A 19,711-nucleotide genomic window follows, 5' to 3' on the forward strand; every position below is an offset into this window, starting at 1 on the left:
AAATAACAAAATTTACCGTTTTGAAATTTTCTGTTTTGAATTTTCCTTATAATTCAGTATTTTTGTTATTCTACTTTTTATCCTAGTCTGGAGGGAATATCTAAGGATTGATAAATGTTATCAGATTTAAATTGCAAATTACAAAACGATAAAACATTACTTCCTTCTAAACAGAAACCCATCTAAATGTGCAATGCTCGATTCCAAATATATTATTAAACCAAGGGCTTAAGGGATGCTTACGTCATTTATCATACAGATTTTAGTAGTCTATGTGTACCATTTCCACTATTAAGACTATCTTGTATTGGCAAACTTAATAAGCAATGTCGATTAAAATTTTATTTTTACATGCAAGTCAAAGAGTCCATGAGCACTGTTTTACTTACAGTGCGGATCAATCTCAGACATTCCGATTTATTCGATTTCCGAAAAGTAGGGTCAAGACCAGGTGATACTGATTCGAAAAATAATTTCTGATTCTATATGGCGTGAAGATGCAGCTTCTGATGCATCATTAAGACGTGTGGACCGCCAAAAAATGTTTAATTTACTAATGGATGACTACTCTATTTCATTCATATCATTCCATTCATTTCCAAGTTTTTCTTTTAGTATTTTGGTCCTTTATTCCTCTAGAAGTTCATAAATTTACTCTCCTTGGCTGCTCTGTCAGACAGGGTAGAAACTATTTTCAGTAAAATTAGTGTTTATTTCATCGTTACAAAGTTCATTTGCCTCACTAATCTCTTTAAATGGAGATAGTGTATCACTTCCAGACTTTGTGAGGAGATGTCGAAGTCCTAGAACCTTCACTGTCTGAAAGATGGAAGTCTTTTTTTCTTTTAACAAACTTTGACGTTTAATTACTTAACAAATATGTATTTTTGTGCTAACTAATGTCTTCTGCTAACATAAGTCTCAGAACGTTCATATTCTCACCGTCTAAGTCGATGGTAACTGGTTAGCTTTGTAATCCAAAACGTTTAATACTAATTTGACGGCAGTGCTGACCCGACAGATTATTTCATTATTATTTAGGAGTTTTGTGTTTCTTTTGTGTAGGTATGACTTTCATCGTCATATATTTTTTTTTTTTTTGATCATTTTCTTAAATTTAACCAAATCTTTATATTTTTTAAAGAATTTGGTAAAGGGTTTAAATAATTTGTTTGTGGTAACGAAATATCTAACTTAATGATTTGACAGTTATACACAAATCTGCAATGCGACTATGTACAGACACGGGCATAACGAACAAGTTGGGAAATGTCCAATCTCATAAGAAGGGGCGAAAGGAACATTACCGTCCAAAAAGAGAAAATTCACTATTTGGAACGTTTGTGTATAGTGTGTCCCGTGTGAAACTGAAATATCCAAATCTAGAACAACTATTGCTGTCTATATTTATTTAAAATAAGTTCCTTTGGGTAAATGTTTACAGTAAAATTAGACAATGTTTGATTATTTAAAGCAAATTATCATCAAGGTATTGGTTTATTAATTTATCAAATAAATGTAATTTAGACGGATTTTGGCTATAGACTGTGATTCAAAGCGATAAAAGAAAAAGTCCACTAGGAGTCGTATCAACTAGGAGTTATATAATCCATAATATATTATGCAGGCGCTGTTGGAATATTGCTACATCAAAATGGAAAATTCACAATGGAAAAAATAAAATCGTATTTTTGCCGTAAAATTGAGTCCAAACCTCTCATTGTCAATGTCTAAAAATAAGTTATATGCATGCAGATCTAAATGTATCTTAAGTATCTTTTACTTCAAGCTCAAGGTGATAGATGTGATTACTATAGTCACCGTACTTCAAAAAGATACAAGATTTAAATGAACACATCATTAAACATAAAAGAGTGACAAGTCCAATTTTGAATATAGGTGGATGTTAAATATCTAGTCCGTTGCGGATAGTCAAACTGCATGACTAAAATCTAATCGCTAGCACCGCAAGGATCGCCAAGGGTATAAAAATATACTTACTGAGTTTCTCATTTCCGGTAGTACAATAGATAATGTAGAGTAAAAAGTAAAATAACAAAAATACCGAACTCCAAGCTGACATTCTTTCAATAACTGAACTTGCTGAGCAAATGCGCAATCATCTCTAACTTAGGCCACATCGTAGATCGAAAGCATATGGATTTAAAAAGTAAAATAATAAAAATACCGAACTCCAAGGAAAATTCAAATCGGAAAGTCCCTAATCAAATGGCAAAATCAAAAGCTCAAACACATCAAACGAATGGAAAACAACTGTCACCTTCCTGGCTTGGTACAGACACTACCTTATGTAGACAATGGATGTTAAATATCTAGTCCGTTGCGGATAGTCAAACTAGCTAAACCTCTTGCTTGTATGACAGTCGCTTAGAATTCCATTTTATTGACAACAATTTGTGAGCAAAACGAACAGACATAATAGGTAAAAATGTCAAAAATGGGGTACAGCATTATGCCCTTTTGTCACTTCCCGTCAAAATGGGGACATGAAATCAGATGCCTGTTTTAGGCATAGTACCACATTTTCTGCATGTTAAAGAACCTTTGCAACAACTCTTTGATCGAAAGCATATGGATTTAAAAAGTAAAATAATAAAAATACCGAACTCCAAGGAAAATTCAAATCGGAAAGTCCCTAATCAAATGGCAAAATCAAAAGCTCAAACACATCAAACGAACGGAAAACAACTGTCACCTTCCTGGCTTGGTACAGGCACTACCTTATGTAGACAATGGTGGATTTAACCTGGTTTTATAACTAGCTAAACCTCTTGCTTGTATGACAGTCGCTTAGAATTCCATTTTATTGACAACAATTTGTGAGCAAAACGAACAGACATAATAGGTAAAAATGTCAAAAATGGGGTACAGCATTATGCCCTTTTGTCACTTCCCGTCAAAATGGGGACAAGAAATCAGATGCCTGTTTTAGGCAAAGTACCACATTTTCTGCATGTTAAAGAACCTTTGCAACAACTCTTTGAGAAGTCCGTTTAAATATGGCATATTGCAAGATAAACAAGATAAAAAATATGTCCTTATCTAACATACATAATTACCACTTACTTCTGTGAATTATCATTGATATGGTCATAATTATAAATTAACTGTTTACAAAACTTTGAATTTTTGAAATACTAAGGTTTTTCTACCTCAGGAATAGATTACCTTAGCTGTATTTGGCAAAACTTTTAGGAATTTTTGTTCCTCAGTGCTCTTCAACTTCGTACTTTATTTGGCCTTTTTAACATTTTTTTTATTCGAGCGTCACTGATGAGTCTTTTGTAGACGAAACGCGCGACTGGCGCAAATACAAAATTTCAATCCTGGTATCTATGATGAGTTTATTTGCAGATTAAATTCTTCAAAAAATTCAAACAGCTAACTATTAGATTCTTTGTTTAAAGCTGAATATGCCTGAAATATTTGCAACAGGACTTTAAGCAATCAACAATTATCCTTTTTCTACTCATTCATTCCAGGTTGCTATATTGTAGAAAAAATAAAGATGTTCTGGAAAATCTACGAAGACGGGCCAAATGTTGTCAAATTCTTGCATATTTTCAATAATATAGATGTGTACTTTCTATACGAGGCATCGGATTTGACGTTCCCATTCAGACTATCAGGCACAGCCAAACGAACGCCTCTTAAATTCAGTAAGAGTTTTACCGTCGGACGGAAGAAATCCAGGCGACCTCATTTCGCAATAGTGCATGTCACACGAGTTCATACCAAATTATTTTCAGAATCTATTTTTTGTTAATTCGCTCACTCCGTAGAAGATTTTAGTACTTATATCAACGATGAAATAACCGACCACCTAAATTTGGTAAAATACTTCTTTTAAGATTGAAAGATCATGTATTTAGTTATCTGTATTTAAAGTGAATAACAATTTTCGATTAAAAACATAATCCACTTATTTTATTCAGATGAAATGTTTTATATATACTATGAAGCCAGTAAGTTGTATAAAAGTATGTCAATAAATCTGCATGGCAAATAATCATAATAGTACATACACACAAGTCATCATATAGTACATTCGTACATGTAATAACAAGGATTTGTATAGAAACTTTGATCATAACTAGAACGGGATACTATATAAAAATCGAGGAAGTTATCATAGATATGAAGACATGTCCTTTTATTTATAATGTAATCGTGTAAACAACAGTCAACCTGTTAGTAAACATGTTTGCGCTTAAACATTAAGATTAAATCTATCATCTGTATATTTTTATTTAAAAAGTGCTTTTAACGCCGTTGAAATTATGAAATAATTTATTAAAAATATAACATGAAATTATCATGTGACAACTTACTTCTGCAATGCGTTGAATAGTCTTATATGTATAAACAAAACAGATCAGTAATTCTTCAGTTTCTTTATCTGTTATTTTCACAATTCAAGTTATTTTTTTAAAATCTTATACCGTGTGTATTTAGCGACCAGATGTTTGTACAGTTGAGCATTCCTTATTTATCTAAGTTAGCGGCATACATTTGTGTTTAATCCACAGCCCGACTTCAAGTCATCTGTACCATCAATAAGACAGCAATTAAAGAAAACATTTAATAACGTCTTGTGTATGGATTTGATTCTTGTACAACGACAATACGATACCTCGTTCAAAAATATAATATGGTAATTTTTCATTTAATTTTACCATTGATACTTATTAGGACAAATTCATACGTATACGTATTTCTGTGATGATTAAAACAAGTCTTTTTGGAATGACTGTTAGGATCTGTGGTGATTTGTTTTGTTTCGTGGTCTTTATTGTTCACACTCATAAAATCACTTAAATTATTTAAGCAAAATTATTTTAAAGATGATTAGAAAAAGTATGTTGAAAAATATACCGGTAATAGTTAAAATGTCTTGTAAAAGTTGTAGCAATAACATGTAAACAATTAAGCCACTTTACATGTTTTCCTATGGCAACAATATATTAAAAAGCTGCTGTTATATCATTTCCTACATTATTCATGATAGCACTATTTAATTCGAAATATACTCCCTGAAAATGTAGTGGCATCTATATGTCTATCTAGAAACAAATGATTTGCGAAGAATAATTCAGTTCACTTTGTAGAAGAACCTTATAATGCTTGGGAATTGAAAGTTGCAAATATAGTTTGCAGTAAGCTGGGGGTATAACCGTTAGCACATTAAACTGAATATAAAAATATAAAAGTCTCAGATGAACCAATTCAAACTGAAATGATACAGAAGACAAATTTGTTGACCCTTCATCCCTGTCGTCCACGTTGCAGAACCTACATGTTCTTATCTTCAATATGCATGAAATAATTGCCACTGGTCGTTAAGCAAACAACAATCAATCAACAGTGGCAGTCAAAATTGTCCCGTCCTTCAGCCCGGTCAACCTACCTTGCAGACTTTACCTATTGCAATAATAGTTAATTTCTTCTATTTGTCGCTGAAAGTTAAACAAGCAACAATCAATTAATCGTTAGATTTAACCTCTATGTACTTTTTCCAATTATTGATGCACATTTAAAAACATTTTGAATACAATGTATTAGATGATTTGTAAACTAAAAATTATAAGAAAGTAAAAATGTGGAAACAAACGTACGCGGAGGAAATGCGGGCAAGAACATTGGCCAAAGTTACGAAAAGATAACGAAGCGCACTGAAAACTAAATTAAAGAAAAGAAACAGAAGAATGAAGTCAGAGTAGTGGAGATGTAAACTGCTCCTGTTCATTTGGTGATAGATTACTGTAAAAATCCGGAGATGGGTCGTATTCGATGTGAAGTCTTAAACAAGGAAAGCATGGTATTGTGGCACCAACAAATGGAACAATGTAAAAAAGTATTTTAAATGATAATATTGAACTTGAAGCGTAGTCCTGTCAAAATAACCCCTCGTGCTGCTGAAAATGGCAGACTTTCTATCGACTTGCAACAATGTATCGTTTATCAAGTTTTTACGGCAGAGCAGTTATGTTTTCCAGCTGCCAAAAAAAAAACCTTTTCTTTCTGCCGGGAATCAAAGGTGAAGCTTATAGAAGGCTTGATAAATATAAACCTGCTGAGGAAACACTACTTAATAGGATAAAGCATCATATAAGCTGGTGTAAAGTGTTTACTAGTAAATAAAACCTGACCACATTTTCCGACCATACCTTGGCCCGAAAAACTACATCAACATGTACATAAAAATCGTTATGCAATGATGATAGTTTGACCATATTGAGACGATCCAGAGTGCCCGAGATAGATTTTATGGTTTGCATATTTTGTGTAAATACAAAGCTTTAAGGAATGATAAAAAAATACCCAAAGTATCATCGACCAAAATAATCCAATGTATTATTTATGTGTACTGCAAAACATATATCAGATAATAGAATGGTGTTTAAAATAATATAATAAAGTTTTGCAGAAAATGCTTTGTATCACTCAGGTTGCATCACAAAGTATTTGCTGAGAAATTAGAAATTTAAAACCACCAAAGTCAGAGCATGAAAGTGCATTTGATCAATTTGTTAATACAATTGAAGAAGACGTGCTTGTAAGCAATAAGATATTCTATATGAACAAACGACTAGAACTATGTGCATCTCCCCCTCCCCATTTTTTGTCCTTGTTGACACGGTATAACAATAATATTTCCAAAGTGTTTTGAAACTTTTATTGCAGCCGGTACGAAGTGCAACTTTCCAGCACATACTCCGTATAGTATCATATGCACCTATCGTCGATTCCAAACCAAGCGCTATAGCAACTGTGTACGCAACCATGAAAAGGTGTGTTGATAAGTGTATGAAAGCCGGCCAGCAGTATTCAGTTCAGCCTTTTGACCAACAGTCGTATACAACTGCACAGCAGATAAAATGGTCCAGGCCTCTTGATTTCCAAAATTATATCATTCGTTTAAGAGTTTTAGTTGACGTGCATCTTGTATCTTTTGAGAAAGAATTTAATGAATGGCGATGTGCAGTTCCTCCTACAGTCAGGTTTGGGAAATGTTCCTGAAAGCTGTGAGCACCATGCTTCAAAATATTCGAACAGAGAGAAACGGTATATGGCCACTACATAGAAGTTCAGTCCGATCTATGCTCACATTCCCTTTTTGTGACTTACAGCAAAAGATATTCTTTTTTTCTATAATTCTTTATTTTGTATTTCTTCATCTCATACAATGATTATATGCATTTTTTTCTATAAAAGAATGATACAATACATGTTTGATAGTTATGACCTGTCAGTGTCAGCGCTTATATTATATTAACACTCCCCCCTCCTTGTAAAAAAATACAAAACAAAACCAAAAAAATACAAAAACAAAAACAAAAACAAAAAAACATTAACTTATATTCATATATGATTAATTTGATATTAATAGAATAGAAAATTATTGACGCAACATATTTGTACATGTACTCATAAAAAACACATACTAACATATCTTGTTGTTATTTTCTCTACAAATGTAAAAAAAATACATTAAAGTTTATATTTCTATCAAAGACTTGACTAAACTCCAATTATCATAACATAGTAATACATATTTAAGTCTTACATACATATAACGTCACAGTACCCAAATTGCACCGAGTACCCATATTGCACCTAGTTGGCAAAACTAGCAGCAGAAATCTTACAAGTTTTCTAAGAGACTAAACAATTTGCATTTTTATGATTTGACATTATGCACGTCTTTCAACATGGCAAAATATATTTAAATATACACAAAACTTTCACAGTATATATCAACAGATGAAGTGTTCACTGGAAAAAGTAAAATCTTTTGAAACTTCGCCATGCGACGTCCATAAAAAGTCAACTTTTAAAAATGAGCAAAGAAAATATGTTACAGACATCCAATTCTTAAAAAATGAACAGAAAGCATGGTCTAATGTCAAATTGTTTAAAATATTTAGAGAAATAAAATAAAACATCATTATTTAATTTTTACGGATGTGAATTTAAGCATGGATGCAATTTGGGTACTCCTCATTACATTATCATGGATCGTTTGGAGGTCGGTTCAAACCCATTTTTCTATGATTCTATATAGATTTAAAATTAAATTGGTGGAACTATATACTTAATAAGGATATATCTACAAAATAAATACAGAATGGAAACTTTTGTTTAGATCATAAATAGACGTGGGTGAAAAAACTGTCAATATAGGTGCAATTTGGGTACTCTCACGTTATATCTATAGGATGCACACTAACCACTGTCCAATTGTGATGTGCATCCAGTTGTGTTACACATTTATTTTACAGTTTAGTATGAGTTGTCTTTCTTGAATTATGAAATTAATTGTTGAAATGGTTCCCATTTTTTTCTTCTATTTTTTCACCTATTGCAGGAGAACTGTGAAAGGTGGAAGATAATTTTTCAATAATGTAATATTTTTTTAACTTCTTAAGTGCAATCTTAACACAAGGTAATAGTGAGATCAATCTAAAGAATAAATATAGTACTTCATGAGAACAATGACATTTTTTTTTCCAGAGCTATCTATAATATCTGATCCCAAGAGGATGTTTTGTTTTGATATCAGAAGCTCATAATTGCAATCTGATTGTAATATATCAATTAGTTGAAGCCAAAAACTTTTGACAATGGAACATTCCCAAAAAATATGTTCTATTGGCTGTTTCGTTTCATTGCAAAAACTACATAGATGTGTTTCTTTAAGTTTACACTTATATAGCAGATCATTTGTGCTTAAAATTCTGTGCAGAATTGTGTATTGAAAAATGATCAGTTTATTACTTAAAGTACACTTGAAAGGATGCATATAGAGAAGATCCCAGTGATCTTTTTCCATATGCAAAATTTCTTTCAATTTATTTTGTATTTTAATGGGTTTTCATGATAAATAGACAAACATAATTTATAAAAATATGGGCATGATTTCTGATTTGTTTTCAAATAGTGTAGATTATCACAAGTAATGTTGATTTTCTCTTTACAGTTTTTTATGTGGTCCTTCCAACTACTTGGGATCATATGATATATACCATAGAATTGAAGCAAATTTGTTTCAATATCATATGTTTCTTTAAATTGATTAAAAGAGAGAAATTCATTGTTCTCATTCAGTAAATCATTGACAAAAAATATTCCTGCCTCACACCATTTTTCATAAAAAATAGTTTTATTTTCAATTTTTAAAAGTGTATTAAACCAAATAGGCCGACTCATGAAGTCATTTTGGTCATTGGGTGCATTTCTCAGTTTAACCCAATTTAGAAGGATGTCCTTCCAAAAACTATTAAAATATACTGAAATGTGTTTAATACTATCCTTATTCATCACCCACATTTATCTGCACCATATTTTCTATATTTATCATTGAATGGATGGATTCATGTATGCCTTCTTGACATGCTCAATCTGCCCACCGAAGTTGGAGCATGCTTTAATTTTAGGTTCTATGTCATACGTCAGGAAGCTTGTTCCTTCAAAGGAGTGCGAAGTGATATGGCCACATAAAAGAGTGTAATTCAAGACATTTAAGAGAACATTTGTATTGTTGGTCTGACCAGAAAGAATTCTGCACTGATAAGGTGGAATATACCAAGACACATAGTAGGGCACTTCAGTGCAGCAATAACATGGGACAAGGATTGGTTAATGCTGTTGTATACATACAGGATGAAAATAGACATGCCTCTATGAAACGGAATGAAAAACATATCGACTTCATCAGTCATTTGCAGAAGACAATGTTAACCCATTTGACATTCAACAGTATCATCCTGAGTTGTTCAAGAAAAAGAGGGGCGAAAGATACCAAAGGGACATTCAAACTCAATATTCCCAGGGGCATCGATAGCTTCAAAGGAATTCCAAGTATCACTTATATTGAAAATTGACATGGTATGTCTAGAATATTTAAATGGCCCAAACAACGCTCAAACATAAAAACATTTTCAAATATGAAAAACAAAACAAAGCTGAAATGCAGATGAGGAGAGACAGTGCAATGAAACATCAACGCAGAGCTCATATTTCGTCGTGCATTAGCTCTTACGAAATGCAGAGATGATGTTACTGTTGGAAAACTGTTATATATGACTATTGGAACCATACCCACTTCTCTTTTCCACGATGATGGAACTATGGGAATATGTGTTAAATCTGAACTTTCGCAAGAGCTTGAGCGATAACGTGAGATATGTCTATCTTTTAATCTATCTATGATGAGTTTATTTCCACCATTTGACGCATCAATTACGGCTGTGATCAGGGATTGTATAGATCTTATTCAATCTTCGGATGTAAAAAGATTTTCAAGTTTTGGTGATCTACTTACTTTTTATTTGAAGGATCTTTCAATTCTCTTTCAGTCGGCATCAACAATTGTAGATGTGTTCGATAGGTATTACATGATAGACTCTATGAAATCGGCTGAAAGGGAACGTCGATCTCAAGCAGCTGGTGGACACAAAAGTGTATCATGTAAATGAAGGAAGCAGTATCAAAGACTGGAAAAAATCGCGAACAAAAGAAATAAACTGACTTTGATTTGGTTTATCTTAATCTTGGTATCTATGATGAGTTTATTTACAACCACTAGGTCGATGACACTGCTGGTGGAGGTTTCCTACCCCAGGGTGTCACCAACCTAATAGTCCGCACTTCTGTGTTGACATTAATTATCATTGCTATGGTCATAATTATAAATCAACAAAATTTTGGATGTTTCAAAATACTAATGATTTTCTACTTAAAGAATAGACTACCTTAGCTGTATTTGGCAAACCTTTCGGAATTGTGGGTCTTATATGCTCTTTAACTTCGTACTTTATTTGGCCTTTCAACTTTTTTTAATCGAGCGTCAATGGTGTGTCTTTTGTAGACGACACGCGCGTCTTGCATACAAATTTTAATCCTGGTATCTATGATGAGTTCATTTATCGAGGAATTTACTTTAAAATTATATTGTGCCAGTAATCCACTGCCTGTTGGACAATCATTATATCTAGCAGGGACGTTCCATAATCATAAAATCGTGAAAAAAATATTAAAATACGATCAACTTACTGACTGAAAAGTATGTCTTCAGCTTTTAAAGTCATTATCTGCAGAACTGGCAGGTCTATCACAACTACACAACTCATGTATTGACACACCCATCTGTTTAACACGAAAACTTGTATCTAAGGTGTACGACCCATAAGGCAAATATAAGTCTGAACAAGCTACGTATTAGACTTGCAACCAACAAAGACTGCTCTTTTTTTCGCCTTCCACCGAGCGAATCGTCATTCATACAACACGTTCTCAGAGTCAGCATACAAACAAACATAGATAGCATCACACCATGCACATAAATCCGTCAGTCGGTTCACCCTACGGTTCGCAAAAACGTCGCAATGTTGACCCCAGTTCTGTTCACTGGTCTTCTGTCATCAGACTTTCTTCAGGATTTGATTTGTTGTTGCAAAGGTAAAAAGATATGCAGTAGAGAATGTGTTTGTTTTGAACAAAATCTTTGTTGCACAGCAATTATGTCCTTGTCAAGCGATCTGTGTTCAACTATAAATACATCTGGTGCAGAACAAAATGGTACCGTTAATGTTATTAACAGATCCCTGTCGATGGCGATGAAGGGATAGCTTCGCAAGCTTGATTTCAATTTTGCAACTTTAATTTAGTTTGTGTTAAAGTGTTAAAAAAATCACAAAATGAAATACTAGTATCGCATTGTAAGATTATTGTTTTAGGATTGCGTTCCATGAGATGAAAATTGGATATATAAACACCTAGTTTAAATAGACAAAAATCCTTTTGCTGAACCTTATAGATTATTTAACAAAAAAGAAAAAAAAAATCATTGCCTGACGGTCTCCGACTTTGATACGGTTGGTAGGCTTTATACAAACCGGAGGCTCACCGTCATTGTTGATGCGACAAAGACGTTTACTTTAGAACCCTTTTTATTTAGTTATTTTTCTCCCACTTATTTACCCCCATCTTTGAAAAAATATTTTATGTCCTTTATAGATACATGCAAGAACAATAATAATAATACAAGATAGTTTGTTTAAGGTCAAATTTATTCGTATTTTGCCAAAAGTACTGTTTTAATTACATATAAGTAAAAACGCCAATATGACGTTAATTGTCGCCGAAATTGAAATTGAAATTCAGATCTATCAAAACTTGCGTGCTCATATGAGGATATCGACATCAGAGATATATATTTTAATTAGATGGCGCCATAGCATGTGGCATATGCAACTTTCAATCGGAGAAATAATGCTATATAATGTAAAGTGAGAGAGAAAAAAACAATACAATAACCCTGGGAACAGTATATCTAACGGGAAATGAATCTGATAGGCTTTTCAGTATAAAGCTGATAAAATCTCGGACTCCACGAGACTTCGCGAGATTTATGGATTCTGGTGGCGTCTGACTGAAAAACTATCGGAATTGCTCAATAAATCAACCACATAATGCTAATCGTAAATAAATACAAGTTTTATCATAAAGTAGATATAAATTGTCATATAAAATTATCAAAATAAGTGTGATTTATTTGATGTGAAGTGTTTTATAATGTTTTTAAATTTGGGATTGCAATGGACGCCATTTTTTTATTACCCTGTTTGTATTCTGTACCATTCTGTGATAAAATGAATGCCATTATAACAAATTTGAAGTGATAGAATACAAGTTTCATACACTGGCATCACTGTAAAACTAGTTGGAATGACATTTTATTGATATTATCAGAAATTATTAGGATAATAGCGAGTACGCTTTTAACACATGTCGGTTTCCGTATCGTATCTTTATTACCTATGACCCGACGATAAAATCGGCTACAATTAGGTAGTGTCAAGTCCCGTCAATATATATGTTCCTGCATAACCCAAGCTTCAAATTAGTTCATCATGCTAAATAGGTGTATCCTTTGAAAATGTTCATGTCTGACCTTTGACCCGGATTAAAAAAAAAACTGCACTATATTTCACTTTTACGACCGGACAAAATGAAATCTACACATTTTCCTCTTTCGTATGCTAGGTAAGTGCATTACAAATATCATTTTAGGCCTCAATGTCACTCGCCTAAACGTACTTTTTGCAAAAAATGATAAAATGTAGAATTAAAGGATACACATCTTTTCAGCGAAAGGAAAATTGAAACACCTTGCACACTTGTAAAAGTGAAAAGAAATCCCTGTTGAAGTCAAGCTGATTATTAGTGATTACATGAGGTATACAAAGGCGATGCTTTTGCAACACGAAATCAGGTATGCAGGCGACACGGCTTTGTTATGATGATATTTTGATACTTTAACAGATAATTGTTCATTTACGTACATAGCCAGTCCCCCCTTGTAGCTCCCTTATTTGGAAGGGAGAAAAATAGACAAAAATAATAATAATTGCGTCCAGTTACAGCGACATATACAGGTTACTTTTGTCAATACTTTGTTAATAAAAATGAATAAACAAGTTTTGTGAGCTTGGCTCGCAATACCTATAGTAAGCTTGGGTGTATTCTTCAACTACGTGTTATGTATGTCTTAAAATAACAATATCTCATATTTATTTATTAAACCTTAGGTGAATCTTAAGTGTAATCTTGAGTATGCAAATATGGTAATCCACGGACTTCTCCCACACGGCAGTAAAACTCATCCTTAAATAGGGAATCCGTTTGGCTGTGCGGGATGTATAAATACACAGACTCGTCCGTTCAAAAAAAAGGACGATATATCCGATGTGCCACGTTCTCAATTAAAGAACCCTTGCAATAACTCTTTGGTGTTTCCGTAGGTGGTCTGTCTAAATCCAACATTTTATCCTTTTCTAGTGACAGTCGAAAATCCTGTCCTTTATCGAGGTCGATCAACTTTGTAGAAAATACATATTGGAGTTATTGTTAATTTATTTTCGTCCTAAAACATACATCAAATATTTTCCACTGAACGTTCAGTAAAAACTATGAATCATTACATGATGTACGTGTCTTTCTGGTAGTTGTAATTTGACAATGGTCTCATATGCTAGTCCATTGTCTGTTCTTGTCTTTGAAAATTAGTAATAAATTATATCATAGCTAAATTTGTAACAAGGACGACTATTAGTACATCTATTCTTGTGAGAGGTAATGAAAAATGTGACATGAGCAATCACAAAATTAAGGAAATACAGACCAAGGGAATATCTTGTACTACAACATCAGAAGTGACCTACAATCATATAACTTGAAGACAGCTTACTGTCTTACCTACATTTAACACTTTAGTGACTTTGGTAAAGTGTTACGTCCGAGTCCAGTTCTTAGTTACTATGTGGCCTTTAATTATATCTCTTAATGTAACTTGGGAGTATATAGATAAGCGTAACACGTTCCTTTCGATAAATTAAATCGCCTCAAGCTTCATCCTCAATTGATGTTGGTAAAGGTTTTTGTCCAAGAACAATAATAATAAGTTTATCATTTTCTGTAAATTTAATGTTTACGAAATGTTTTCTACCCCAAGTATAGATTGCCTCAGCCGTATGTGGCACAACTTTTCGGAAATTTCGGTTATTAATGCTCTTCAACTTTATATTTGATATGACTTTCCAATTGTTTTGATTCGAGCGCCACTGATGAGTCTTATGTAGACGAAACACTCGTCTGACGTACCAAATTATAAGTCTGGTATTGTTGATGAGTTTTACCTAACTTGATCTAACTTGATTTAAGGCGGATAAGTTTCGATTTTGACAGTATAAGACTTAATGTAAGAAAAATGTTTTTTCAAACATTTACAAGAACGGAATAGTGTATGGTTTTTCCTTATAAGCAGTCAGTTTGTTTCAATTTTGTCAATAGAAGCTTAACAACTTTGCCTGCACATTATTTACATGTAAGATAATAATTAGACATCATTTAGTGGACATCATGGAATTTTATGCGACTGTCATACAAGTGAGAGGGTTAGCTAGCTATAAAACCAGGTTTAATCCACACGATTTTCTACGTAAGGAAATGCCTGTACCAAGTCAGGAGTATGACAGTTGTTTTTCATTCGTATGATGTGTTTTAGCTTTTGATTTTGCCATTTTATAGGGAGTCTCTGATTTGAATTTTCCTTGGAGTTCGATATTTAGGTCTTTCCACTTTTCTGTGGAAAGACCCATTGGTTTTCTTCTGATTATTATTATTATTATTATTATTGTTTTCTTCTTCCGCCACTTTTTTCTGACGGTGCTTTTTTGTTTCGCAAGATGTCGCTTGTGTATGATAAAGAACAGTTATTGCGATTTTGAAACTCACCCTGTTTAGCCGAATACTTTTTATTGTAAGAGATATCTCCCCCAAACACTGTTTTTCTTGTGTACGCATCTCCTTCGCAACCGTAAAAAATAATGACAAATTTATGTCTCCAATGTGTTCGTTATATCCTCAGGATCTTGAGAATAATTATGAGAGAAATTTCCCCTTCTGTATTTAAAATAATTAAAATGTAATTGTAATTGGTAAACCATAAGTGATAGGGACATAGGGTCTTTTGATTTGAGGTCCTTGATCCAAAAAAAAAGAAAATAGGATCAAGGTCAAAAGTCAAGGTCATTTTTAAATTTGGATTTTGGCTTATTTTCACCTCTTTTCAAACACGATATAAGATATCGACAACATATTTTTACCTAATTGTTAGTTGCGACATGTCGTAACACATACATATCGGTTTAAAGGGTACGCTTATATCAAATTAGAGTTTTCTCCTCTCTTTTATTTAAAAATATGCATATGGTGATATAACTCATGAACCAAATATAATTAAGTCCTAGGGTCTTTTGATTTTAGGTCCTTGGTTGATGACCTTGAAATTGAGCTCAAGGTCATAGGTTAAATTGATATTCTAGATTTTGACCTTTGCTTTTACCTCATATGTATACATGATAAATCCATGGGACTTTTTGCATTAGGTTTCAAGCCATTTAACCTAAGAAAAGCCAACCGGAAGCGACCTTGTGTAAACCGGAAGTAGTTTTTTTTTGTACTTAATTAATGTAAAAGTTTATAAAACCAGATATTTTTGGTATCAGTGTCAATTAAACGTTTGAATAATACCGGAAGTAACATTTTTCAAACCGGAAGTAACAAATTATCTCCCTTATTTAAAATATATTGTATAGAAACCATATATTTTTGGAATCAGCGTACAATAAGCTATCATTTGAAGCTGGAAATGACATTTTAAAACGAATTTTACTATTTTCATATTAAAATACATGTTTTTTTGTGGAAAGACCTTCAATTGTTCTCTGAATAATTGGTTTTTAATTTTATTATTTTTACTTTTTAGATCCGTATGCTTTCGATCTACGATGTGGCCTAAGTTAGAGATGATTGCGCATTTGCTCAGCAAGTTCAGTTATTGAAAGAACGTCAGCTATGGATTTATCAGGAAGACCAAAACGTTGACTTATTCGACCTGCAAACTTTTTATTATGTACAAGAAAAACGAATCAGTCAGTGTATTAGTCCACCTGTTGGATCCCTAGTTTTACTTTTTAAATTTAATGAATGTAGCAGCTAATGTCCCTTTAAAGACTAAGCTTAATGCATAATCGACAAACGAATAAACAAAAACGAAACGGGGTTGTTCATTATGTAACTACAGAATTAGTTTGAACAAAAGAGAAATGACTACCGTGAATATGATTTTAACTGTGTTAATGTAGCCGTAAATTATATGTAAAATGGCCAGTGGCGGATCCAGAGGGGGGCGTAGAGGGCGTACGCCCCCCCTTTGCATGATTTTTTTTTTTTTTTTGGTAAAATGATTAATCAGACTAGACTTCGTGAACTTTGCCATTACCCGGCCGTGTATTTAATTTTTATGCGACAATTCTTTACTTATAAAGATATTTTTCGCTCGTATTTACTGTAATATATTATTGATTATGTCAAAGTCATGTGATTCGCTACGGTGGAGTTGATCAGTACGTCGAAAAAAACGTCACTCAGTGATTTTGAAATTTAAATTACAGTAACACATTGCTTACAGCGGAGGATGACAAGCATGACTCTTTCAAAGCGACAAAGGATTGAACAAGAACCACGTATTGACTTCTATTTCACAATTCCACTCAACAGAAAGTAATACTCTATTACACTCTCATGAAAAAAAAGTTCCACAGCAATATTATTTACCTACAAAAATATGTTTAACCCCAGACGCCCCAGCCAATTAATAACATTGCTGAATAGTGATCCCCAGTCAGTAAGCTCGAGATAGATTTAAAGTCTAAGGTACGGACCATTTGATTTGATAGGGCAGTCTGAGATATTTTAGAGAAAAAATTCTGACCCTGATTTTTGCCTTAAACAAAAATTCTGGCCGTATCTGTATTGAAAACAATTCTCGTGTCCCCTTTTTGCTATCAGAAAAAAAAATCCAACAGAATTATTCAGCATTAAATGAACATGGTGAATAAAAAAACGGGCGTAAATTTTTTTGGGGGTTTGCATGTAAATCCCATATCTGACCGAAATGTCTGTTTCGCCGAACTGATATACTGAATACTTTTTTCAAGGCCCAACTGCAACCTGCCTGCTGGGTGTGGCCTTTATGTCTCCATTTGTCGACCGTCATTCACAACTTCGTTGTCATTTGATTTTCAGACTCATTCGTAGCCTTTGGTTGATTTGGGACCCCTCACTTCCCTTGTTGGGTGAAACATTTCAACCAAACATTTGGATAAAAAATGCTTGTTTGTCTTTGTTCGTGTCGGTCGTATTATAAACTTCATTGAATAGCCGCATATCATCATACATGTTTACAGAAATCTGTGAGGTTATGCTAACTAACCATACAACAAACGAGAATTGTCCATGTCCATTTTTTACTGACAAATCCCACATCAAATATATTAGTTGTACATAGCTTTGGATCCATTCAGTCATTTTATAATAGACAATTAATGGGGAGAATGCGGCATCAAAAATGTCCAACCCTAGCTTACACTTTAACTATAAAATATACATGCCCCACGTCAGGAACCGTTAAAAATGTGCATTTTACACTTATTTTATGTTTTTTAGCCCCAAAAAAGGTCTAAAAAAATTTTCGCCTCGCTCCGCTCGGCGAACTTTAAATACTACGCCCCCCCTTTCCAAAATCCTGGATCCGCCCCTGATGGCTATGTTTACGTTATGTCATAAATGTCAATTTCGATATGTTGAATACGACTATACTGAAATAAAAACTGACCATTTTTTACTAGTATCCAGATTATACCGCCCCTTTCATTTATAGATAAACTTACTATAATTTTGAAAGGATGGAATAATTTTAATATTTTTGTTTCAGTGGCAAGATAAAAGCTGGAATTTATAATCATATTTCTTCCTGAAAAACATTACAGTACTGCAAACAATAATAAAGCACACACATAATAGCAAATGCAGAGATAACTTGCATTTTATGCATAAATTGTAAATAGTCTATACACAGACAATTTAATCTTGAACTTCTATTGGAGAGTATTCGAAAGGCATATACTAAAGAATGTTAATATGAAATTTTAATCACTTGAGAGCGTTTGATTAATTGTTTGCATTTCGATACCACGTGACAACATGAGAATATTGTATGAATTATAGCTTCATACACGTTAGCTGATTATTTTCACTTTTTTCTTACAGTAGATCCAGCTGGTAAACAGACTATTTTAAAGCCGACTATACGGTATGGGTTTTTCTCATTGTTGAAGGCCATACGGTTGCCTATAATTGCTTAAATACTTTTCATTTGAACTTTTGTGGATAGTTGTCATATATACCACATCTCTTTATTTTCTATTTTGTGGTCTCTAGTATTCCGTGTGATAGTAGTCAACATGTGTGACCCACATAAGAACATAAACAGTATAGTCCATACATATAATGTACCGAATTAACTACTAGATATTACCAAGAACTTAATGAAGGATTATTTAATGAAAATTTAAAGTAATGTCTTCAAAAGTTTTGCGGGTGCCATCACGACTTGGTAAACCATTATAAAAATATGTGTCACTAATCTCCGGGTTCTCAAGTTAACTCTCACGAGCACCAATAGAGGTACAGAAACTACTGAGTCTTTCTGAGACCTAGAAACCCCCCGTGTTTGCAGAGTTTCGTGTTGCTCAATCTTTATAGTTTTATGTGTTAAGTTTTGTGAACTTCCCTTTTCCTTTGTTTTCTTTTTTTTAACGTTTTCTGCCCAATTTCTACTTATATTACGTCGCCATTGTGCCTTTTCTGTACAATATACAATGCACCCTTAGTTCTTTCAACTACAAAAATGTTCCATTTATTAAATAAAACGTTCAATATTAAAATTGTACATTGTTTTCCCCATTACAAACAGAGCAAAATAAGATGTCATTTATAGTGAACTTGATAGGTATAATGTGTTCGGAATGGAAGCTTTGAGGGGGTTACTATTAATCGCATATTCAATATTGCACTCAAACAAGTGTCTGTGAAATGGGAAATTATCATTTTTAATTGCGGGAATTACGAGGCAAATAATATACATATTTATGTAAGTCTAAGATTTTCTTGTTTAACTGAGCAACATACCTATAGCCATAACTTTATGATTATGTTTCAAACAAGCGAATGTGTACTGAAAATATAATTTCTTTATCCCAAATGAGCCTTAAAGTGTAATAAC

The sequence above is a fragment of the Mytilus californianus genome, unplaced genomic scaffold (assembly GCF_021869535.1).
Source record: "Mytilus californianus isolate M0D057914Y unplaced genomic scaffold, xbMytCali1.0.p SCAF_1, whole genome shotgun sequence".
NCBI classification, from domain to species: Eukaryota; Metazoa; Mollusca; class Bivalvia; order Mytilida; family Mytilidae; genus Mytilus; species Mytilus californianus.